Genomic DNA, 25,087 nt, shown 5'->3' on the forward strand with positions numbered 1-25,087 from the left:
CACTTCTACTTGTCTCTTCTGTTGCTGCGTCTTACAGCTTGATAAAAGTATAAATGAGTCACAGGTCACCGAATCCTTTTTCTCCTGAATGTATTAGAAATTTTTGAGAGTCCCTAACTTTCCGCAAGATCCATCTTGTTCTTTTAATTACCCTTAATATTCAGTTGTCTTCTCTGTGGTGGGTGTTTGTATGTACAGTACTTCGTATGCTGGATAAAGATGTACAGAGTAACCCTTATGCCTACTGACTTCTGTCAGATCGGTTTTTCTCCAAGAGCTAATTGTAAAAATAAGGATATTTTTTTTCTAATGATAGAAAGCACAGATTTCTGAGGAGGAAAATGAAACATTTGTTCTAAAACTCAGGATAGTTTGATGCTACAGTGCTGCTGTAGTATCAAGAAAGTTCTAGTTTGGATGTCAATGAAGTTGGGTTCCTAAAATGAGCTCTGTCCCTGAGATCACGGGTGTTTTTTGCAAGCTGGCAGTGTATCTCGGGAGACAGAGGCTGAGCTTCCTCTACCAAGACCTTAAACATCTACAGTTCAGATGTCTTGGTCTGAACCCCTCACCCTAGCCACCCTGTGGAGTGTTGCAGTAATTCTCATTGCCAAAGGGCAGTTCTCTTCAGCCAGTCTGCCGGATGAAAGGAGCTGGGAGGTGTCCTGCTCCTGTGTCCTCCGCTTTGAGAAAGAGGGAGAAATAAACTCCTTCAGCCATGAACAGAAAAGCCTTTGTGAAGAGGCTAATGGAGCCAGCAGTATGATAGGTGAAGGGAGCATTTCAAATGATGCTCTTCCTTCTCTTGGACAAATGTTGTGATATTCATTAGAATAGTTCTTAGCTGTTTCTGTGTGGGATTTTGGGGTTGTTTTATCATATCGGGATATTTTGGCCACATTTTATTGCTTAAGAGGAAAGACTTTTACAGTAGCTTCTTTGGAGGCTACAAGAAGGAATAGATTCTGAAACTGGATTTGAAGAAAGAGGGTCAGTGGGCCCCAGAGGAGAAGAAGGTTTAGGCAGCTGAAAGGAATGTGAATGTCGTCAGACTGGTTATACAGCCCACTGGTTGTTGAAAACCTGTTTGGTGACAAATTTTGGTAGTGAAATAGAAAGCCCTGTCTCTTTTCAATCCTCCTACAAGAAGAGAAGGGGAAATCTAAACCCATGTAAATGAATTCTGAGTATCGGTTTCCACCTGCATTTGGAGGCAGCCTGAAACACCTCTGAAGGGTTATATAGAGGTTCGTTCACCTTAATTGACTTTTTTTCATTTTGCTCTGAAACCTAATCTTGAATACTTCTGGTAGAACCATTTCTCTAACACATTCATTTCTCCCCTCCTCTGCCCACCACAGACAACCCCTTCCCCTGCCTTGAGGCAGAACAGCCACATCTTTGCTTCCCTTGGTGTCAGCTATCTTTGGAAGGTTTTTTGGTTTGCCTTTGTTTTTCACCACACAGATTTCCTTTTCTTTCAACACATTGAATTTCAGGCTGGATTGATGGTCCTGCAGAGCAATGTTTTTCTCCGTGATAAATAACACAAGAGCTCCCTGGACTGATCAAATGAAGTTGGGATTTCCAAGCTGACAGAGTCCATAGATTTCTTGAAGGGTTTAGGTTTAGCATGCTCTGAAAAATTATTGGAATTGTAATTGTGGCATACTAAAAGGGCTTGGCTAACTGTTTGCTTTCTCCTCTGGGGCTGGGATGGTTGTGGCTCAGTGACAGTGTGCTGGAGTGGATGTTTTCTCCTTTGCTTGTCAAGCTGAACATCTCTGCTTCCTTCAAACACCCTTTGAGCAGCCTGATCTAGTGGAAGGGGTCCCTGCCCATAGCAGTGCAGTTGGAATTACATGATCTTCGAAGTCCTTTCCAACCCAAACCATTCAGTGATTTGGAGAGAGAGATGATGGTCAAAACAGAGGTTGCTCTGTTCACATTTTCATTGTTCACACTCTCTTCAGTGGATGTTACTTTTTACCCTCCAGAGCTCAAGCTCATGTGGTTACATGCAGGCAAATTGGCAGGATGTCTAATGCTTTTCACCTTTGGCTTCTGACCCTGCTCACATCTGAAAATCATTATGATTTGATGGCTGATTAGTTGCCTATCAGATGGGTAGATGAGAAACAGCAGAGCTCTTCACTCACCTCCTGAAAAAAATCTGCTAGTATAAATAGCCTTCCCGTTAGGCAGTTAGCCAGAAAGGGCTAGGACAGAATAGGACACAAAGATTGCAATATTTCTTCCTTCTGTGAATCCTTTCTCAATTTAATTACTAGGGTTTTTTTTTTTTTTTTTAGGGTATGAAAGGAGCGAGGAAAGAGAGATGGGATAAAGGATAGAGAAGCTAGTGCTGATGTTGCTTGCAGATCTAAACATGCAGGATCCTTTTACTCTTGTGGTTTGGCAGTCTAGTACCTTATGCTACCACAAAACTTAAAACATCCACAAACCTCTGGGAGGCAAAACATAGTCAAAGTAAGGTAGAGTAGATAACAGAAAACAACCTGCAAGGTCCAGCTAATCAGATAGCCTGAGATCCCAATGTTGCTCCATCTTCTTTGCAAAAATTAAGCTGATGACCTTGACCTCTTTAGGGCCTTAATTTTACAGATGTAATTCTAGCACTTAATACTTTCCACGTGTAAGATTCAAAGTAGCTTAAAAAATGAGGGAAGTTGCAGCAATCCTTTATTACAGACAGACTCGCTAAGAGAAATGATTTAACAAAGCCATTAACAGCTGCAAGGCTTGCCCATTCTGTGTGTGCACAAAGTTAACATTTCCTCCAGACTCCGCTTACCTCATCCAAAGTTTTCAAGCAGCTCAGTGAAAATGTTTTGTTTAATAATGTTTTCTCTTTCCCCTCTGGTGTGCTGATGCTGTATTCCCTACCTGAAATCCTACAATGTACTGTTTGTTTGGTTTTTTTTCCCTGCGTCATGAAGGCATACCAGGTTATGCAGTCTGCATTTATCTGATGGCTTTCTCTATAGTTTGTGATTTCCTTGGCTAATTGCTGGTCTCAAAAAGTAAATGCACCCAGTAGCGTGTTTGGATCAAGGTACCTGTTTGGTACATTACAAGGACAGGACCAGCTGCAAAGTTCAGTTATGACCCTGCACCAAGTATCATCAGGGCTGACTCTGAGGTCCTAAGTTCAGATGTGAGCCCAAGCTGTGTTTTTTCCATAAAGACAGTTGTCCACCCAGCACCACCTGAAGTCCCCTGAGGAACAGGGCTGTTAGCTTCTGGAAGAAACTAATGGGTATAGTCAGGCATCGCATCTTCTGTAAATTTGTATTTTGCAACCTGGGGAGTCCAGAGCAGTCAGCGATGAACCATGGGAAGACCATTTTGGAGATGTGGGGAGCAGAGTGCACTGGTCAGATGCTCATTACAGTGGCTGCCAGTAGTGGTGTTTGGCAGGAGGAACCCTGATAAACTCCCTCCTGTTAACAGACCCCACTTTTTGGTTTTGCCTCCCTTGCATTCTGTATTTGGTAGTGTTAGACGAGGTACATAGGCACCTGAAGTAGTGGCTCGTGTGAGGTATGAACCAGCAGAGACCAGAACTGCATTTCAAAGTCTTTTCAGATTCCCTGTTGCTGCTTGTTCCATCTCTGGACCTTCCTTCTGCCTGAAGTGCGGGAATGAAGCTTTCTCTGAAACTCTGATTGCACGGTCTGTTTCCCCCAGTGGTGCCTAGCAGAAGAAGTCTTGTCTCTTGGATATAAAATTCAAAAGCAGAAGTGAGAGAGAAAATAACAGTTGCTTTAAATAATGAACGAAAGTACCAGGAGATTTATTTCCCCCACCTTCTCCCCTCCCTCATGCAGATATTCTCTTCTTTAAAAACAGTTTTCCAAAGTGAGTTTCATGCTGGATCTACAGCTCTGCAAAGCAGCATCCTCTGTTCACATACCAAATGGGAATAACTAATGCGTGGGAGTGCAGACTTTCACTCAGCAGTAGCAGCATGCCTTGGACCTAATATAGCTGGAAGGTTGCATATATGTGAAGGTCTAGGGTTACCTCCCTGGTCCACTCAGTGACAAAATCCTGTGCAAGGGTCCTGAACAGCAAGGCGGAGAGCAGAGGTGGCACCTTACTCATTGATTTCTAAAGGGGCAATAAATGATCATTTAATGATTTCACTATGGTGACTAAAAAGGGTTTACATGATAAAAGGCTGGCCTGGAACACGTGCCCTCCAGGTAAAAACTGTAGCTGTGGCTACAAATCTTCTTGAACCTGTTTTACCTTTGAAATTGGCAGATTGGAATTGACTATGAACTTCCTGTCATTGTTCAGCTCCTTCTCTGTGTTTATGTAAGTGGAATGCTGCTACTTCACACATGCACACACCCCTTTTGTGGTTTTTCTAATCCTTCCACCCCATATTTCTTTCTGATTTCATTCAGTCTGCAGTTGCAATCGGCTGTCTAACTCACAATATTGCTTCTTACTTAAGGGCAGCAAGCAGGTAGCAGCTCCTGGTGTAAATACTTGCCTATAGAAATCTGAAGTTAATTGCTGAAAGTTCTTGTGCCAGTAAAAAAAAAATAAATCTTTTGATATTTAAAGCAGTGCACAAAAGTAGGTGTGAGGCCACTTGAATTGCAAATATTTAACAACTCAAGCAATTGTTTTCAAGCATTTTCTTTGTGTCATTTTTCAGATGTCTTAACTGTGAAAATATTTAGGGATATTTGTAGGATGAACAGGGTTAGTCAGCTGCAATAGAAATCAGATTTGAATTCTCTCCTAATCTCAAGCTAAACAACTTTTGAGTTTCAGGAAGTTTCAATTATTTATTTTTTTTCATTATCACTGCACTTCCAAGTGTCCAGGTCTCAGCAGACGCCAGATTCAGGGAGCCCTGATACGCTCTGATAGAGTCTGTTGTATTGTTTCTAAGCTAACCAGAAACAGGATGAGTTTGAAGTCTTTTCTTGAAAAAGTTTGCTCTGATGAGAATTCTGTCCCTGTTTTCTAGAAGACTGGGTAACTGAAATGAAGTCAAGAGTGGATCAAGCATCTTTAACTGGAAATGGGTATGAGCCATGTTCGGAGCCAGTTTCTTAACAGCTGTACTTGCACCTATTGTTTCCTGTTGCCTGCCAGCTAGGTTTATAATGCCATTCCAAAACAGATAAACAGATGAAGTTTTATCCTGAACTCAAACACCCCTAAACTTAGGAATCTTGTGCACAAACTCCCCGTTGAGGGGAAGAAAATTGTAGTATCCAGAAGGCATTAAGTGACAAGCAAATTCCAATATCGCCTGGGAAGTTTTGACACCCTGGACATTTTGTGATGAAGGTTCAGCCAAGGATGTGACATAAAGACAGCCCTAATAGTGTTGATGGATAGAGGAGATGAGACTGAGCCAAAGATTGACTGTTTTTCCAGGCATATTACAGGACTTGCCTGTTTGTCAGAGCCTGCTTGCAGTAACCGAAAAGAAGAAATCATAAACCCATATACAAACAAAACCACAGACTTTAGAAAACAAAGCTGCTGAAAAGCGAAGAGAAATGAGAAGGAGACCCACACTGAAGCCTGCTGTGGAATCTTAATTGCAGTATGGTGCCCTGAGATGGTGCAGATGGATGGATGCCTTAAACAGATGAGTGGGTGGACAGAAAAGATGAAAGGTGCACGGGAACCCTCAGTGGGAAAGCACTCCACAAGTCAGTAAAGTCAGTCTAATATTTTCCCTGTCCTTAACTGGGGGTGGGAGAAGGCAGGACTGTTTATTTTAGCAGTCTGGGAGATATTTCCTTGCTAATATGCATGATTTGGTGATCTATTTTCTTCGTGTTTTTTGCACCTCGCCAGTGAAAAAAAATGTGTGAAGTTTGAAGTCGGGATGGTAAGCGCAGCAGGAACGTTCTCCTGCTTGCCTTAGGTCCACAGGCGCACTGGAATGAGTGGGAATAGATGGAGAATTTATGACTGTAACACTGGAGGACAAGTTGATCATCTTCCCTCAACGGGCGTCAGGGATGTGTTGGAATTTCCCCCTGCCAAAATCGAAACGTCCAGGTCCACCTTTGCGAGGACACAGCCCCCTGGGTGGATTCCCTTCCCTTCACGATGGCTCTAGCAGCCTGGACACTTGTCAAATCCCCAGCATGCAGCTGCCTGCATCTCGCACTCCATTATTATTGCTGATGCTAATCTCTGACCGCTGAACACGGGTCAGAACCAGGAGATAATTGCAGCTCCGATCTGCCAGGCACGGTCCTTTGTGAGTAGTTAATGAGTGTTCAGGAAAATAAAGCAGAAAGAAGAAAAGGAGGATTGTGGTTTGCATACAGTGAGATAGAGAGTGAATAGGAGATGGAGGGAGGGGAAAATTCATTGATGGGGGAAAAGAAAGATTTAGGGAAAAAAAATCATTTGCACTAAAGCTACTGCTGCCTTATTCTTGTTTCGCCCAAGTGGGTGCGGCTAACTGGGAAGAAGGGAACTAAGCAAGTGGGATGCGATGACGCCCTGGGTCTGCTTGCGGTGCTTTGGTTCTGGATGCCGTGAAGGCAGGTGTGGGGGTCATCGCATCCCTTGCCCCTCAGGAGGTTACACCAACAAGCCCAACGTCTTTGTGCTCTTTGCTCTCTCGTTTCCTCTCCTTTACCGCGCATCACACTGCCTGTGTGTATGAAGGTGCCCTCTAGAGATTGGCTATCTCCTCCTAAAATTGGCTTCTGCAGTCTCTTAGCTTGAGTGGCAGTGACCTGTATCTCTCTATCTGAATTACCAAACTTTATTCCCAGCTCTATCTTTATATCACATACAGAGGGATCATTTTTTGGTGTCTGAAGGGAAAAGGTGACTTTTATCAAATCTTTGCCAGGTCCTTACTGCAAACAAAGGGTAGCTGCATCTAGTGATCCACGTGACGTGACTCCTCATGAAGGTCCCAGCAAGCATGTGTGTTCTCTCTTATGGAAGAGATGGCTCTACCTGCTCCTGTGACACCTGTCACAGGGGATAAATGATGCAATATGGTGACACAACATCTTGGTGATCTGGGCATGTCTGGGTTTCTGGAAACCAGAAACCACCTCAATGGAGGGGAAGGAAAACGGCTTCCTGCAAATGAATTAGAGTCGCTGGGGATGGAGTTTGAGGGGGAAATAAATGATTGCGGTACGTGTTTGTGTCCATATGAGTCCCCTCTTCCTAACGACCATGTTAATGTGCTCATAAAAAGATATGGCGCAGGGGGGACGTGACTGTTCAGGCTGATTAGCATTTTATGGCAGAACTAAGCTCCATGACAAACGGCTGGCTGGGTGGGCTGTTTTTACAACCCAGAAAACTACTTTAAGATGCTGAAAGTGTGAGTTCCTTTTCCCTCTTTTGAGTGCTATTACATTTTTAATAATATTAGTTGTTATAGACCTCTGAGGGGTCTTGCAGCCCCCATGAGAACACAAGATGGTGGAAGGAGTTTTGGGGTGACTGAGTTTGAGTCCTAACCAGAAATGCTCTGTACTGGCACAACAGGGCAGGGTGCCTACAACCAGCTGCAAAGCATGAGGGACATCCTGGGGCTTCTTGGACCTACTAACCAGAAAACTAGGGACTGAGTCCTAATGTCTTGGCCATACCCAGTCTCCTTCTGCAGTGAAGTATTAATTCTGCTTTGCTTTCAGTCCAGACATGTGCACCGTGGTTCTGTATTGCTTTGCAGTCTGGAGGCATGAGTGTCTTTCTGTTGTGTTGAATGACCTACATCCCCTTTGTTTGGAAAGAGGTGAGGGCTTCCTCAGGGTCAGATACACCATGGATGCATTTCTAGGTTTGGAACAGTCTGTGGAGTCTTCCTCCAGTCTCAAAAGCTGCTGGGCCAGATTTATGTCCAAAAATAATGACTGAGAGATGTATAAATTGATAAAACAGGATAGCAAAAAAAAAAACCAAAAAACAAAAAAAAAGGCCTGAATCTGGCTGTGAATATGTCCTAGAAAGTACCAGCCTTTCCAGCACTGGGACTATTGCAGATGTCCATGCAGACAGTCTGTTCCTCAGAGCTGTGGAGCAGGTTCAAACAGCGGGGCTTTGCAAGGCAAGGAGCAGTTCCTTCTGTGAGACAGCGAGCAGAGGGACCATGCAATGGCGAGCATTTATCCCACGTGCTCTGTGTTGTCTCCAGTGATGGAAGGGCTCCATCTGGTTAGAAGTCTCAGTATATAACTGCTTATCATATAATGTCACTCGGAAGTCAATTTTTTCTAAGGGGGGGAAGTGACAGGTATTGAGTAGCCTAATGTCAAGAGAATAACAGGTTTTACGCCAAGAGATTTAGAAATGTGAGAGAAGTGGTTTTCAGGGCAGATCAATTCTGTGAGTGAATGTGGCGCGTTGTGCTGGAGAAGGGATGCAAGCCCAGCTGTGCCGACAACTCTCAAGGGAAAGTGAAGCAGAACAGGTAAGACAGAGCCCTGCATCCTGTATATATGCATGTATGCGTACACATGCATACATTAGTAATGAAGACCTTCATTTGGTACTCTGCATTTGCATGAGCATGTGCCAATTTATGCATACGCTGAAGACTGTTGTGACTGGAAAAGCTGGAAATAGCTTGCTGGGCATTAGGAATAATTCTAAGCACACACCCAAAAGAGTACTAAATGGAGAACTGGAGCTGTGTGAGATACCTGGGAGGAAACCTGGAAGTGTGTAAGACTCTCTGCACTTCTCATCTTGCTGCTGACTCCATCCTGGAGCTTGGCAAACCATTAAGAAAAAACGTAATTGCAAAAATATGTAAATTTCTCCTTCAGTGTACATAATGGCCTCACTGGGTGGGTGGTTTCCTTCCCTTCCCCCACACCCTCTTCCCACTGTGCCGTCTGGGAACACAAGGGGTGTTAGGCGTTACTGGTACAAAGGAGTGAATTGCTAACTCACTTAACGTCAAGACTCCTAGAGAGAGCTTGCAATCAAGTGAATTTAGTTGAAACCCCTACAAGCAGGTTTTCACACTGGGAATGCTTACCTGCTCACCCAGTGGGTAAGTGGGAAGTTACCAAGCATGGCCAACTGGGACAAAGCACTGCAGCTCACAAAATGAGTATCTGGGGTCACTCCACCACCAAAATGTGTGATAAAATCTGGGTATTTCTTACATAAAGTTCCATAGCATATAGATGTAGGGAAACTGGCATTTGTACAGGGATATTCCACAAGCTGGGACAGCGGGGAGATAAAGATTTATATTTCATTGAGTAAGATGTTTGTTATTAACAATTTGCTCCATTTGCCATAGTTTGTCAAAGGGTGAATTAACCTTCTGGTTGTTTCAGGGGACTCCAGCTCCCTTATGGTCACCTCTCAAACTCATGTGAATGTTGCGGGCAGGATAAAACCAAAATGAATGAAAGTGGGAATTTTTTTTCCTAAGCTTCACTTGTAAGCCATAAAAACCAGACTGAAGTGCCAAGATGAAATCCCCACTGTAGCTCTCAATGTGGTGCTTTTGCTTTTTCCTTTTATCATCCAGCGATGAAACAGTTAATGGTAGAGGCCAGGGAGAAGTGGGAGCCCTTGAAAGGGGCAGGAGGGTTCACCTGTTTCAGGGCTGTAGCTTTGAGGTGTACTTCAGCCACACGTTTCAGCTGAGAAATTTAAAATCTCACTCACTCAGATTGTGACAGCTCTGCAGCCCTGTAGATATGGTTGCCTGAACCTCTGAAACAATTGCCCAGAGGGCACCCACCCATGTTCTTGTGGACTGTAATGGGCACCAAAGCCTTGGTAAAGGTGAGTCCAGCCTCCAGTCCCTTCCTTGCGAATGACTGGTGTTCCATCATCTTTGTTGATGGGCTGTCTGAGGGTGCTTGTTAGTAAACACATAGGAGCCCAGACTCAAGTTTAAGACAGCGGGAGATGTCCTTGCATGGGCATGTTTGCCATTAGCTACCAGGCCTTCTCCTGATTGAAAATTCTAGCATTGCAGAGCAGCGTGCACGAAATGAGCTGGCAGCCTGCCCAGGTTGCATATGGTGGCTGGAGACAGGGTACATTTGGTGAGAAATAAGGAAGCTGTGATGATAGGGAATAATAGCAGCTTTTTCTGCTATGGGATTATGTCCTGAACAGAGACATCCTTTTGATGAGAGTGGGATGAGTGGTAGGAAGTTTTGGCTTGTAGTAACTACAGCCTTGTTCGTCTCTTGTGAATGAGTGTGCGCAGCGCTACGTGTGCCTCAGTGGCTTTCTTCTGGGGAGAGGATGACTTTTTAGTTCCATAACAGAAGCGATGAAGGATGTGCCTGAAGAAGAAGTCCCATAGAGAAGCCACAACAGTGACATCCTTCTTGGCAGAGATATGATGAAAGTTGGCTGCTGTGACCTAGATCTTTCCTTCCAGGCAAAATGTAGCTGTCCTGTCTGGAGGTGAGGAAAAGGCTACCGCTTAAGGCATGAGGCAAAAGTTACGAGGGCCAAAAGGTTTCCAGGGTAATAGCAGCAAAAGCAGGGATAAAATGAAGGGAGGGAAGCAGTTGTGAATGTGGCACTGAAAGCAAGCCGGTAGGTAAGATGTCTTGGATACAGAACTAACTGGAAAAGCAGACCTAAAAATAATGAGGGAGAAAACTGCTGTTCATTATGGTTTCTGCTACATTCAGGGAAATAGGGCTTGACACTGGCATTCTTTGCAAATAATCAGGATTATGCCAGTGAGCTGACCCGATTCAACTCTAGGGCTGGAGTTCTCCATCTGTGAATACTGCTTAATTGCTCAACGGAAAGGAACAGCAGTGCCGAGGCCACCACCGAGGTCTCAGTCTCAATTCCATCGTCTTGATCTCTGTTCTCCTGACAGAGACTCATGGGATTGAAACAGCTGTGCTTGAGTTTTCTGCATGAACCATATTCTGCTCTTTGCAGACTTTTAGGAGAGTGTGCCTGGTACCCAGAACGGCAAGTATGATAGAAGAGGCTCTGCCAACTAGCTTTTTCTTCTCTCTGTCAAGCTGCTTCTCTTCTGCCTCAGAAAAAATGTTGTTTCTTCCTTAGTTGCATGAGTTATACCATGCTGTAACATCCTGAGACTGGACTGCTCCCTGCAGAAGGACCAGGATAATGAAATTTGTGGTTTAAAGCAGTGTACCACAGGCTTCTTTCATGGGGAGAGAGACACGTGTTGAGGGATTTCCCCGTGCTTCTCTGAGGCCTCCGGGAGTTCTTCCCAGGAGCCATGAACTTCTCTGGCAAAAGCAGGTCCAAATCTTTCTAGTGAAGAAGGACTTCACTGCTTCTTTGATACTGTGGATTAGTCGAGGAAAACTGCTTCTTTAGTGCTGATCAGCCTAATCTTCCCATCGCTTGTGCCTTCCCTGCCAGGACTCACTTTAGCATTGAACTGTGAGGTACCTAGTGCCTGTATAAACCAGGACACTTATTTAGACCTCTGTGGACAGGTGGGACGTGAAGGACCCATGTCTGCGAATCACCCTAAGATCATAGGGTCTGTAGAGGCACAACCATGAATCTAGACAAGAACTGTCTGAACTGGGACAAAACGTTTAGTGCTGCATGGAGCCACGTAGGAAATAACACACTTGGGGTTGGTACAGAGCTCTGAAGCAAGGAGTAAAGTGAGGTCCTTGGTCTCATGCGGGATTCATCCGGCCCTTAAGCCCTTGTCTCATGTTCGTAGCCTCTTGCCTGTTCCTGGTGGCCAAGAAGCCTCAGTGGAGCTGCACAGGATACGCGCCTTGCATCTGACCTACTGTACGTGGAGAGTTTGGGCTAGCAACAGCACCGACAGATGGCCCTTCTGACCAGGAATTGCATGCCACGTGGGCTGCTGAAAATGTGGCTAGGAAGCGAAGGCTGGGGAGGATGCCCAAGCATTACAACATCCAAATCTGGGTTCAGGTCTGAGCCTCTCCCTCTCCCTTCCCAGTGAGCAGCTCTCAGTTCATGGCGCAGGATTCATATGCTGCATGCGAGGCTGGAGCACTGCAGCAGAAACCAGAAGTAAAAGGTTTATTACAGAGCAGCCAGTTGAAGAGCTGGTATCTTAAACACACTAACTTCAGCCTGGCCTGGACCAGCTTTACTAACTTAAATTACTGCATCCTGCTAGCCTTTGATGCCAGAAAAAAAGAGACTGTGTCTTTAAATAGAGGAGAAAATGATAGGGGTGAGGTGATCTGATTAGTCTGTAAGATGAGCGGAAATTAGTTATTTTCATCCTTAATCACCCACAGGATTGGCCAATTATCGAGCTGTTAGAGACCTATTAGATGGTTGGGAACTCACCCTTCCTCACCTCCCTCCCATAACCCGGCATGAAATTATTGAAGTCACTCAATTTCACTCTCATTGAAACCCATAAAGGGAGATCTCACAGCTGAGCATGGGGTGGCTGCAGAGGCCTTTTTCTAATTACTAGCAGCACTCCAGCTTCCAGAAATTGGTTTATTGATTTCACCCAAACTATCTCCCTGAAAATGCAACTTTCAGGTTTGCAGGAACAATTCTATCTATCTGTGTGTCTGTCAGCCTATCTGCTTGTCTATCTATCCTCTCCTTTGACTAATCTGGGGGAAAAAAACAAACTTTTAACAGCCGCCTGTCTAATCAATGCAGCTTGTTTATCTGCTCTTGAACAAACTTTAATTTTACATGTCTATTTGCTAATGTATTCAATGTGTGCTGCTTATGAACAAATTGCAACCTGTGGACTCCCCGCTGATTGAATTTCCTAAGTGTATTTGTTATTTGGTATTGCTGGGGTGAAAGATGGTTGGTCAGGTCCATAGCATTGGCCTCCTCCTTCCCTGCCTCTGACTGGGCAAGTGTGATTAAAAAAATGAAGAAGACTTTATGGAAATCATTGTGCTTTGGGAGAAGGAATGAATAATTTGGGGAGTGAGGTGCAGGAAATTAGGGTTGATTTTTCTGTCTTGGGAATTAAGGGACTTAAGGTCCCAGTACCACTACCAAAAAAAAAAAAAATAGTTACATGCTGGGGTAAGACTTGAAATAATTTTTTCCCGTTGCACCCACAGAAAGTAATCAGAGCTGGTGGCATAGCATCGCTAGCAAAGCTGTGGCTCCATCCTTGCCTGGCTTGCCTAGCTGCACCCGTTTCATAACTTTTAGCAAAGCCTTGTGCAGCACTACCTGTGGAAGATGCAGTTGTGTGCTCTTCCCTCTTCTGCCTGACTGCATTTGTCCAGGCCTCCATCTAGGGGTTGTAAACGCTGCTCCCACTTGGAGCTCTGTGCTGCTATTTGGGGTGAGGAGCCCGAGTTCTGAAAGGCACTGAAGGTACCTAACAGGGTGCTTGAAATTGCCTTGGTGCTGGTTTCAGCAGAAGTTAGGATCCTGCGTGCTGGCTGCTAAATCCTTTGGAAAACCCCAGTATGTGTCTAGCTACATCTTTTGGCCTTTGGGTTGCAGGTCTACATTCCTCAGGTGCCCACACTGTTTTGCATAACATTTTCAAATGCATTTGTTGAATGTGGCCTGGCAACTTTTGCCTCTGGCTGATGCTTGTTGTAACCACTGTCAGAAAGAAATTCTGAATTGCTGAGATAATATCTCAGTTCAGTTGTATAAATTTAACTGCCTCTTGCCGCTAAAGATGCTCTGGTGTATCTGAGACAGCTGCCGATTACCAGAGACCCATAGGACGCTTGTGCCCTTCAGAGTGGTAGCTTGAGGTCAAGTAGGCATTGTCCCATGGCTCTAGATGACTGCTTAAGCAACTGAATGGAGCCCACTAGACCCTGTAGGGAAAGAAAGACAGCGTGGGATTTCCCAGTGTAGCTTTTGGGCCTTGCAGCACCGTGGCAGGCAATCTGGAGGCTTCACCTGCAAGCCTCCCCCTTTATTGCAGGAATGCGTCACCATTTCTCTGAAAACTGGCAGCAGTATGTCCTGGGAGACAGAAAAGTAGCTAGAAAGATGAAGGGATTATGCCAAAAGGAAGCTTCTAATTCTTTTTAGAAATAAGAAGATTAGTCCTAGTCTGATTTAGAGTGCACGTCCCTTTCTGGATCCAGCTGGAGCAGTGGAAGAGGTTGCCTACCCTTTACAGCCAGCTACGCCACACAGATGTTAGTGTGAGCGGTTTGCCAAAGCAGTGTCCATCAAAACGATCCCACTCAGCTCTAATCTGCTTTGTTTCAGCTGCTGTGGGTTAGGGAATGGTCACACATGCAATTTCACTGGCGGGTCTGAGAAGGTGCCACCTTCCCCTGTGCATTTGGTAACAGGCAGCTCTGCAGGCCCTTCAGACAGCAGCATTTTCAAGTAACCCCAGCGGACATCTGGTCTGTCTTACACCTTCAGTCACCAGATGATAGCTCGGTAAGTCACAGACCTTCTACTCATACTGTGCAAAGGCTGTAGCCTCAGCCTTTTGTAGAACTTGGGATAAATGCTCATATTATACGCAATGAAAATGACATCAAAAGGAGTGTGTGGCACTTGTCATTGTTAGTTGAAGGGGCAAACAAGACCCTGGGCAAATTCTGTGAAATATTTGTGCAACGCTTAGCTTTACACACAGTGTTAGAGCTGCTGCTAAGGGTAGAGTTGTTACAGGAATCTGGGTGATCCTGCACCTTCTACCTGAGACCATGGTTCTGCTTTTGCTACAATTATTCTTCGAGATTTGGGATATTTAAGGAACAGAAGTTAGTTTTCACTTTTAGCAGCCTTTGGGCAGGTTTTGATTGCAATCATACCAATGCCCTCTGAAAGACTGTGGACTGCCCTCAGGGTGGTGCCTGTGTAAGTAGATGAGAATTATCCTCTGTCTGCCTTTAGCTGCATCTCACCTGTGCAAGGGAGAAGGGGAGATCACTCTTGGCTGCTGCCACCATCTTCACTTAGTCTTTTGTTAATTTACAGCTTCTGTAATTTGCAGAACATATTCTGCTCTGGATTTGCAAGATGCTGCATGGACACATGCAGAACGATCACAGCAGGTGTTGATGGACACAGAAGGGAAGGCCAGGCTTATTTAAACCAGTCTTCTGTTGCAGAGTGTGTTTTCTAGCTGTTTCATACAGCTCTGCCTTTTCTTTAGGCATCTATACAGTGGGGTAGCTAATGTACTGTGGATAGTACATTGGGCAGACAAGTACAGGGCTAACCGTAATGATCTGCCACCATCTGTAGAAAGCGTTTAGGTACTATGGGTTTGGGTAGCCTGTAAGCACCTGATAAATATTGTTACTGTGTGTTGGAAGTGATTTGATTGAACTGGCTGTTGCTGTTACAGTCAGTTCCTTAGCTGTTAGTTAATCTTTCTTCTTGTGGCATAGCCCTGGTCCATGCTTGGCAGGAGCTTCCTACCCCCCTTCACTCCTGTTCCTGGGCAGGGTCTTGGGAGCTCCTGTCTCCCTGCTCACTTCAGCTGGCAGTTCCTCATCCTCCCACCTGATCCCACCTGGACCAGACCCACAGGCATGAAAATCCCTTCCCTTTGAGTTCCCTTCTTCTGGTTTTAGCCTCCACTTCCCTCGGTTCCCTTGCTTAGACTTGACCTAATCGAAGGGCAGCATATCCTTGACCCAGACTAAACAGATGGCATCTCCCTATGTAACATTCAGGCATGAATTTCACGCACAGGCTGAAGGAGAGGGCTCAGACAGGTCTGTTCCCCCTCATTAGGTTTGCCTGACATCGCTCTCCAAGTCATGGGGCACAGGAATGGTTGTGAGGCTGTGCGGAGCTGTGCCCCTATCCATTTCGCGCCTGGATGTGGCCCTGGCAATGCTCATGGCTGGCTTTGTCTTGCCTTATATATACGGGTCCCATGAGGCTGGGCCTGCTAAGATCCACAATTTAATCACAGAGAGCTGACACGATGCTGAAAGTGATTTGTCATGTCCATGCTGGCAGTTAAGTCATTGCCAGCAATTGCATCCAAACGCAATAAATTGCTAGAGCGTGGACTGTTGATGGGAAAGTACCATGGCTGTCATTTCAGCTCAGGCACATTTCACCCCAGCCAGGGCTCTCTGTGGGCTTCAGACCCTGGATGACCAAATTCGCCACTGGTATCACTTCCTTGGGTTACACCTTGTGAAAATTTTGACTCAATTTCTTCATGGGAAAACAGCCTTAAAAGGAAGAGTCTTATGGGGGAAAAAGGTGGAATTGTGCTTTGGAGTATAAAAAGTAGATGGTGGGTGTCTTTCCAAACAATGCAGTATCAGGAAAGAAGAGCTGGAACAAAGGATACCACCACCCTGTTTCCCTGCCCCAAAGAGTCTGAAAAGCAAATGTTCATTATCCAGAGACTGTGTTTGTTTAAGAGTAGTCTGTGATTTACCTAATTTATTACAGTTTTAGTGCACAGCAGCAGTATTAGCAACAAGGGCATAAAAAATATTAGATCCAGGCAAATAGAATATGTCAATCCAAAGTGGTAACAACTGTCAACCTTACCTATTTATTTCTTTTTTAGAGCTAGCAGGGGCAAATGCATATGTTTTTGGCAAAACCTTGGCCCCCTTCCCCAGTAAACCATGGCTTTGGACAGTACATGTCACAGCAGCTTTGACAAACAGAAATCTGGGTACATGCATATTTCCAGGTAATGGGACTATTTTGACACTGCTTTCAAACTCATCTCATTCTGTGATCCTGGACATTCAGACCTTGTTCCAAAGTTCACTACAGATGATGTGCAATTTATGTCCATGACATATGGATTTGGCTTATATGTGACCAGGTACTATACTCTACTACACCAGAGATTTTACTCGAGAAAGATCTGCAGCGTCAGAACTGTTCCTTCTAGAATAATTAACAGAAAAATGTTCTCCATGAAGAAAACTCATCTCTGACTGTCATGAGAGATGATGTTCTTTGAAGTAAGCTGAAGAAAGATAGATGCTGGGCTGGACATCACTGAGATCTTTCAAGTATGTCTGGCTTCAGGCGAATTGAGTGTCATAGAAGGGACCAAACAGGGCTGTGAAGGCTGATGGATTCATATCCCTACTAAGCTTCAAATGAGCAAACTTTAGCCAAACGTAGTTTCTGGGCTAAGGAAGACCTGTCCTTTTCAGTTCTATAAAATATATGACAGTGTAACAGTGTTGACTGCAGTAGGGTCACTTGTACCTGGAACTTGGATTTGGTGAGACCTGGTGTAGATCTGCTGGGTGGAGTAGGAGATCAAATGTCAGCAGATCTGGGCTGGATCCCTGATTTCATCTCTGATCTGCAACATGATCTTGGATGAGGCTTGTGTTGTCCATGCGATTTACTTCCTACATCTGTAGCTAATGGTCCTTGCCCATGGCCAAAGAGCCCTGAACTGTTGTCCACTGTCAATGTAATACATCTTATTTATTGAGCACCAAGAGGTACCTAGCCCCATGGAGGTGTTTTATTATCTGGGGATGAATTTCTTCACCCGTTGTATCCATCACAGTGGTTCTTGTGCGCTGCCCAGTGTCTAGGACTCTGCTTCCAATGTGGTGTCCTGAAAAAAGCAGCCAGCACCCCCCTTACATCCCACTCCCAGGGAAAGCAGCCGTCCACTGCCACAGAGGGTCTCTCAGATGAGTATGCCACCTGGTAGCTTCCCCATCCTAAGGGACAATACTTCTGTCTTTCCCCAAATGCTTCAGCAGTTTTTAATATTCTTCCCATCTCTCAGCTTTTTTTTTTATTTTTATAGAGCTTCCTTTTCTTAACACAGCATTAAAAGGAAGAATAAAAAAGAAATAAAAAATGTGGTGGGGCAGAAAGAAACCAGCAAGAGTTGCCTACCCCAGCCAGCATGGGTGTCCTCTCCCTTCCCTAAGCACTGAGAAGCTGATTTCCCAGCAGCCAGTCCCCTTGGGTGAGCTATGGAGTGACATTTGTCCTGTGACATGATCCTCTCTCCTCCATTGCCTTGGTCTGTCTGGTCAATGGGGGAGGAAAGAGGGGGGTGATATGGCTGAACCTACTGAAGATCCAGGCACGTGAGGACCTCTCCCACTCAAGCTGTGGGAAACCCAGTTTGGAAATGGCAACTGAGGAGCAGGGGCAGAAGTTTGGGGCAAGTGCCTTGTAGCCAAGAGAAACCCACCACACGGCTGCAGGTCATCACAGGGAGGAAGACCCCTCTATCACTGTATAGGGTAGGGCTTCGCTGCCCCTGTTTAGCAGCCTGATATCATTCCTCAAAGAGCACCCTAACCAGACACAGACAAGCTAATGCCTCCTTCTTGTTTTTTAATTGGTGTTCAGTACTTCAGCCCGTTACTGTAATCTGTGTTCTCTCTGCCCTCTTCCCTCCCCTTCCCCCTTTGCCTTCCCAGAGTCAAGCCTTATGCTACTTACATTTTCACCTTCCTGGGAAGCCCTCCCACCTCAGAACTCAAGCCCAATAAACGCCTCTTTTTTAAGCTTCATTACCTAATGCTCCAAGCCAGATGTTCCTCTTAAAAATCTCGCACATGTAGATGCCATTTTTTCCCATGGAGAGCAGAACCCCTTCCAATTTCTTCTGCCACCTGTTCACAGGGGATTTATTTATTTATGAAACCCACATTTCTGACACTGGAAGTCTGGGGTCCCAGTCTCTACTGTCCATAGACTTTGCAGTTTAGCTACTGAATTTCAAACAGAACTACAACGTGATGTTGTCCTCAACGATATGTAAAGTTATGTCCCTCCTTCAGTCTAAGAAATAGGCCTATAAGCTAAACCATGTGTTTAGACCATTGCAGCTTCCACACGGAACTTGGATCCTTAGCTTTATGTGGATATGAATAGAAGGAAGGCTGTTAATTTTCCCATATAGGTATGATCAGGGATGGATGTGCAGGAGAGAGGCAGGAGAAGGGGCTGAACAAAGGTTTACAAAATTAATTAGCTTCTCTGCCCTCTCTTGCCAGAGATGTCGACCCTCTCTATCACAGCTCAGCCACGTGAATAGTTGATTTCTCACCACAATGACAGAGGTGGAAGCAAACAGCAGGCTGGGGACAAGAAAGTGTAGATGAGGGCAGAGTAGGGCAGCAATATGGTTTTACAGCTGGTCCAAGTTTCTGTTCTACCGGCAGCCCATCTGCTTTGGGAGGTTCCTGCCCCTGTTCCTTTCTTCCAGCCTCCACTTTCTGCACCTCTGCTCTTACCAGAGGCTTCTACCCACCTTTGCTGCATTGACTCAACTGGCAGTACAGCTGCAATGCATATAACCAAGGGAGCAGAAATCTCTGGTGCAGTAGTGGGACCTTTTAAAATGCTAATAGAAAGCATTTAACTGATTCCCACCTAACAGCCTTAATTAACAAGGCTTATTTTGGATTTAGCAAAGCTGGGGACTGCTGCATCTCACCCTGCACCCCCATATAGGTGAAGATTGGAGGTTATTTTTAGTCTTGGGGTTGTTGCCTTGTGCTGTGTCCTGTCAGATGGGCGAGCTCCCCAAATTGCTTGGGGGCCGTGGAGAAGTGTAAGTTGCTGCTCTGTGCCTTTTCCAGCTCAGGCTCCTCTCCTGCTGTGATGGAGCGTACAATTTGCTCAGCAGCCAAAGATTCAGCATAGGGCTTTTTGAAGAGTCTCTGTGCAATTAGTATGGCAAATTGGAGCCTCCCAGGATGATGCACAGCATCAAGCTCACCAGCAACAAGATCTCAGCTCCTTGGTACAAAAGGAACCTCATTTAATGTATTAAATATTTAATTAACGTACTGAAGCTTTAATGAGGTGGTGATGAAGATGCCAAACCAGGTATTGGGACAGGAATACCCCACCCCAGAGATAACAAACAGTTAGCAACTGTTCTCCCAGTAGTATTTTTTTCACTGGCAACACAACTGTCTGGGGAAGCTCTCAGTACCTTTTAGGTCTCATGCTGCTTAGTTGAAGGGAATTGCACAGGTGGGATGCAGATGTGGATGGAAAGCTCCTTTATTGCCTCTTTTATTGAGCTGGAATAGATGAAGAAGCTTTGGCTGGTAAGAATAAGTACTACAGCCTGTGTGCTGCATGTGGAAGCATAGGAATGGCTAACAGAGATAAGCAGAGATGGCATGAAAAATCATGTGGGTAACGGTGCCATTGCTAGATCCATGGAAGATCCAGGTTTCTCAGAGCAAGGGGGACAAGGGGGAGGCATTATGTTGAAAAGGGTCTTGTTTTTTCCTCGCATTGGCTCTACCTGGTGCCACTGACACCAATTTTGGTACAAGAACCAAAATACTACTGGTCTGGGCCAGGCATTTTCCCCAGAAGTGTGGAGAGTGGACCTCTCGTGCTTGGGGTTATCCAGCGTGAGAGTGTTTATTCCTCCTCCTTCAGCTGGGGTGCTGCTAAGATTGCACCTAAGTACTGTTGGTGCCTGGGGGGCATCAGGCTTTTCTGCCTGGAGGGCTGCTAAGAGACATTGAGGGTCTAGGGTCTTCCTCAGGCAGGAGGTGCTTGAAGAAGAGGCCATAGGGAATTCTGGTGATGTGACAGAAGGATGTGAGAGCCAAGATAATTCTCACAGCTTCCTCTCGGCGCAAGAATTGCTTTAGCTGATCAGCCCCAGTTATGGGAACCTTGGGATTTGGAAAGGAATAATAAAAGATTAATCGAGAAACTCCTGAATGAATTCAATAAAAATGACATATGGAGCGTGCACCGTGATGTTTTTATGATTAGGCTGGCAGATAATTGGAATAAGCAGATTCTGCCCCACGCTTGGTCAGGTCTGGTGTCTCAGAGATCCTTCTGTTTTCAGTGTTTCCTCACAAAGAACAAAATATAGAGGGAAAGGGAAAGAACAAAAAGGGAGGCAGACCAAGCAGCTTCTCTGCTCGCTTCAGGAGAAAGCTCTGAGAAAGCTGCTGTTTAAAATGCATTTCAGATTTCAGAACACAACCCTCTATGGCACAGGTTTTGGCTTGATTCACATATCAGCACCCTTGAAACCTGGGGCTGGGCTGGGATCAGGGGTCCTCTGAATGTTCAGCCTTTGCTTGCTTTCAGCTGATACTTGTGAGTAGCCAGGCCAGGCATAATTGTTAAAGGGCAAAATTTAACACCCGTCACCCCCATTCCAACCTCTACAGTTACAGATCGTTTCTCAAGAACAGCATCTCTCAAGCAGGACCTCAGAGCTAAGCCCTCTCTTCCCCTGGGTGTTACAGCACATTTTGCTTGGTCTTTGATGAAGACTTTGAAGGACACTGTTGCAATGCCTACCTGTAGGGGAATGAAGACAGTGGGTTGATTGATGCTGATAATATGCAGCTGTGGCCTTGCTTTGATGATGTGCAGCTGTAGCTTGTCCTGCGAAGTGGTTAAATATCTCTGAGGAGTGGGGAAGAAGAGGTTCTGGATGAAGGAGGAGCCTGGAGAAGGGGAAACCTGCGTGAAACAGAGACAAAGAAGTGTGTGGTCTGGCCTTGGGAAGATGGAGAAACAGCTTCGACAGGAGGGTCTGACCAATGGTAAAGCCTTTTTTGCTGCCTCCTAGTTTGTTTGTGCTGTGACAACTGATGCCCCGTCTGAGGCAAACTATTTGGACTCAAATTGTGACACATTGACAACCCTCTATCCAGCTTTTCTCAGCCCTTCCTAACACAAGGAGCTTGCTTTTGATTCAAGGCCATTACAGCCTCCCTGCCCAGCCCCAGCAGGTCAGCTCTGTGCCATGGCCAACAACTCCCCATGCTGGCACTGGTCACACGCTTGCCAGGTTTGCAGAAGAGCATCCTTCTGCCTTCCTCCCTGCTCCCTGCCAGTATCTGCAAAGGTACCTCTGTGTTCTGCCCTCAAATCTAGCTTCATTGTAACACATGTTCCTCGCTCCCCTCGAAGAACCCAAGGCATGGTGACCCACCCCAGACCGAAGGCAAGGTCACTGAGGCACTGGGTGCACCGAGCTCTGCCTGGCAGGGTGACACACGTGGTCTCATTGCCTCCTTCCCCATCTGTCTCTAGCCACCCGCTCTCCTACCTTATATTTAGATTTTTTTCCTTTCGGCCAAGACTGTCTTTTTGTTCTCTGCTTGTACAGCACCAGGTGGAATGGGACCTTGCTCCGTACTCGATGGATCAGAGATTATTGCAGCTTTTGTGATAATAAGTGATAATAAAAAGTATTGACCAGTTCACAGCATGAGGCTGTGATGAAATGATGGAAGGTTATATTACACCTTTTATCTTAGATAGACAAAAAGAGAAAGAGAGAGATGCAAGAACATGTGGATTTAGCGTGTATTTTTTGTTGTGTGGTGGGTTTTTTTTTGTTTGTTTTTTTTTTTTTTCTCTGATGTGGATGGAGTTCTTCAGGACTATTATGGACCCTTAGGATCCATACTCTCTTTTTACCCTGTCTTAGTATCCTGCCACCTTTTCCTTAAGCCTGCGTGTGGGATAACTATTCTCAGGAAAACTCCTTTGGAAGATCTCATTTCACCCCTTTGGGATGTTCCTGGGTTCTATGCCTTGTCCTTTCTCAGATACAAAGCCAGCCTGTGGATGACGCATCCGTGTTGGAGCCAGAGGTGTGATTTCAAGATGAATACAAATAACCACTCTAGTGAAATCAAAGTAGCAGTGAACTTCATGAACGCTAGTGTGGGCTAACGTTATTTACACAGCTTCTCAGATGAACTTGTACAGATGAACTTTATTGCTACTTATAACAACAGCACGTGAGATCAGGCTAGCTCACGTATGTCCGTGCTCCCTGCAATTTAGTTGCAGTGAAGATCGACCTTGTGTGAAAGACAGGAGGAGCCTTTGTCTGGAACCCAGTCTTTTAGCTTCCAGAACTTCCCCAGACATGAGATTTCCTACTGAAATGATTCTCCAAAGGAAAACACCATTTTCTTTGCTATCATAAATAAAATAGAGCAACATTTGACAGCTTTAAAATGATAGACTCTGAACAGAATGTTTTGACTTGGATTGGTTCAAACATTTGCACTTTGCTGAAATGAATCAAAGCATTTTGCTGAATGTTTATTTGACATCAAGCGGCACCTGCCCACGGGGCTGCAGTGCCTCATGGAAGTTGTAGTTTGGATGCATTGTGCAGAGGGCTCTCTGGCGGGCTGGTCTGCTTGTCTGAAATACATTTCCAGTAATATACTGCAGATTTGCTCTGGCTGAGCTGAATAGTGCAGGGTGAAAGTCACAGAGCAGTCAGACATTATGGAAGATCAATTCCAGCACAGGCAGAAACAAGGCTGTGAAACACTCAGTGTAACAACCCAAAATGAAATGTTTGGTTACAAGGAATATCAAAAGACATTGTTTGCACTGGAGAAGTGGAAAAATGACTGTATTTCCAGTTGCGTTTTTCAAAAAAATTGTCCCTTTGGAAAAGTATGTATTAATTAAGATTTTCATGTGGTGTTTTTCATGGGCTGGACCACCCAGTTCAATTCTTAGCTAGCGTAAGAGCTCGGTTTCACAGTAGGTGTAATAGGATTGATTCAGTCTCAGCCACCCCAAGGGTGGAGCTAACCCAACGATTACTGACACAATTAATGGATTTTACCCTCATTGCATGAAAAAATGTTTCTTTCTCCTTTTTTTTTTTTTTGTTTTGTTCTGAGAAGTACATTTTTTTTTGCTGGAATTTAGAAATCATTTGTGACAGGCAGAGAACAGACCTACTTGCTTCATGAGCAGTGTAACCCCAGCCTTCTCATATAGTTCGTATTAACAAAATTAAGAAAAAGAAAGCATCTTCCTTTCAATAAAATGTCTGAGGCAGGGGGAACCCTCTCCCTCCTGCCTGCAGTGCTACCACATCTAGATCGGTGCACCTACTGTTAAGCAACAGAGCACAGCAGCGTGTGAGTAGGGCAATGAAAACTACTGTCTTCCCCAGCTGACATTGCAGGAGAGGCTTAGAGAGAGATGAATTATTACCCCTGGAATTTGCCTGGGATGTGTAGGCTAAAGTCTGGGGAGGGAAAGCAAGCCAGGAGATCATAAATGACGGTAGGTGAGCAAGGCTTAAATTATATTTTTCATCTGAAGTGAGAAACCTTTCCTGGGATGCCTTAGACACGGTCGCGTACAGGGGCAGCTCTGCACATGCTGAGTGGGGCTGCTCTGAGCCTGTGATTAGAATGCGCCTATTTAATCCTCTGAAGCTGCTGGATTAGGGTACGGTGCTCTGATTTATTTTGTCTGTTTGGGCTGTGTACACACTGTGTAGAGGAATTTGGATCTAATCTTTGCCATCATTATAATTAATTAGATGCTATTCTCCAGCATGTAATGGTGGCAATAGAGGTCTTACACAGATCCCGTGTTCGGCGCGTACTCTGCTGCAAGAGGAGATCTGCTGGGGAGATATTTGTTAATTAATTGTTTAGTTTGTCATAACGCCATGCTGGGCCAAGTTCAGCCCTGGTGTTGCTCTGTTGATTTTAGCTGTCTGGTACCCAGTGAGGCATTTACCCCTGAAGTTTTTCTTCCTTTCCTTTACCTTCTAATGTTTTTTTGGATTGTGGTGTGCATTTGTCCACACGGGTAAGTGGCAGGCACGAAGGGAAGGCCATCGGAGGGCCATGTGCTAGGCTATTAGTTCAGCTGTGTTCGTCTTCTCTGAAGAGAGCTTCAGAGGGAAAGAAGGATGGAGGGATGGAAAGAGCTTTTGCAGACAAGGAAGAACACCAGGTTGATGAAGCTGAACCTCAAAGAGAAGGGGTGGGTTCCTAGGAGCTAGGCAGACCTTCGCCAGTGAGGCTGTGATTTCTGGTCATTCACTCTAGTAGTCTGGTAGTCCTATGCCTACAACTGATCTTCATCTGTCTGGACAAGCGTCCCACTTGCCTGTGCATGTGTGGGTTGTGGCCAGGAATACTTGCAGATGTAGATTAATTGCTCAATGACATGCATGGACCTTTATTACTGAGCCTGGATGGCATCTTATCAGGAATAGAGGATTTGTGCTGATGTATAAATTGGTCACAATACATAAGTGTGTTGGGAAGAGCAACACATACATGTTGCTGAGAGCATGTGATAGTGTCTGAGGTCTCATGTCACGTGTGTGGCTGCAGGCCTGCATGCCTGGAGTTGTCTACATGTCCACTGATGTTTTTATTCGCACCTGAGTTTCTGG

The 25,087-nt window shown here is 45.2% G+C and overlaps 1 long non-coding RNA gene across 1 annotated transcript in view; it reads right to left on the reverse strand.

Annotated features, from left to right (window-relative positions):
• LOC308065910 overlaps positions 1 to 24,571 on the reverse strand; it is a 60,136-nt gene extending 35,565 nt beyond the window's left edge. The window contains exon 1 of the long non-coding RNA XR_013928971.1: positions 1 to 24,571. This exon is cut by the window's left edge and continues 26,971 nt beyond it. This is a non-coding gene — a long non-coding RNA (uncharacterized lncRNA).
• Positions 24,572 to 25,087: the final 516 nt, after the last annotated feature.

Source organism: Falco punctatus (assembly GCF_963210335.1).
Source record: "Falco punctatus genome assembly, chromosome: 6".
NCBI classification, from domain to species: domain Eukaryota; kingdom Metazoa; phylum Chordata; class Aves; order Falconiformes; family Falconidae; genus Falco; species Falco punctatus.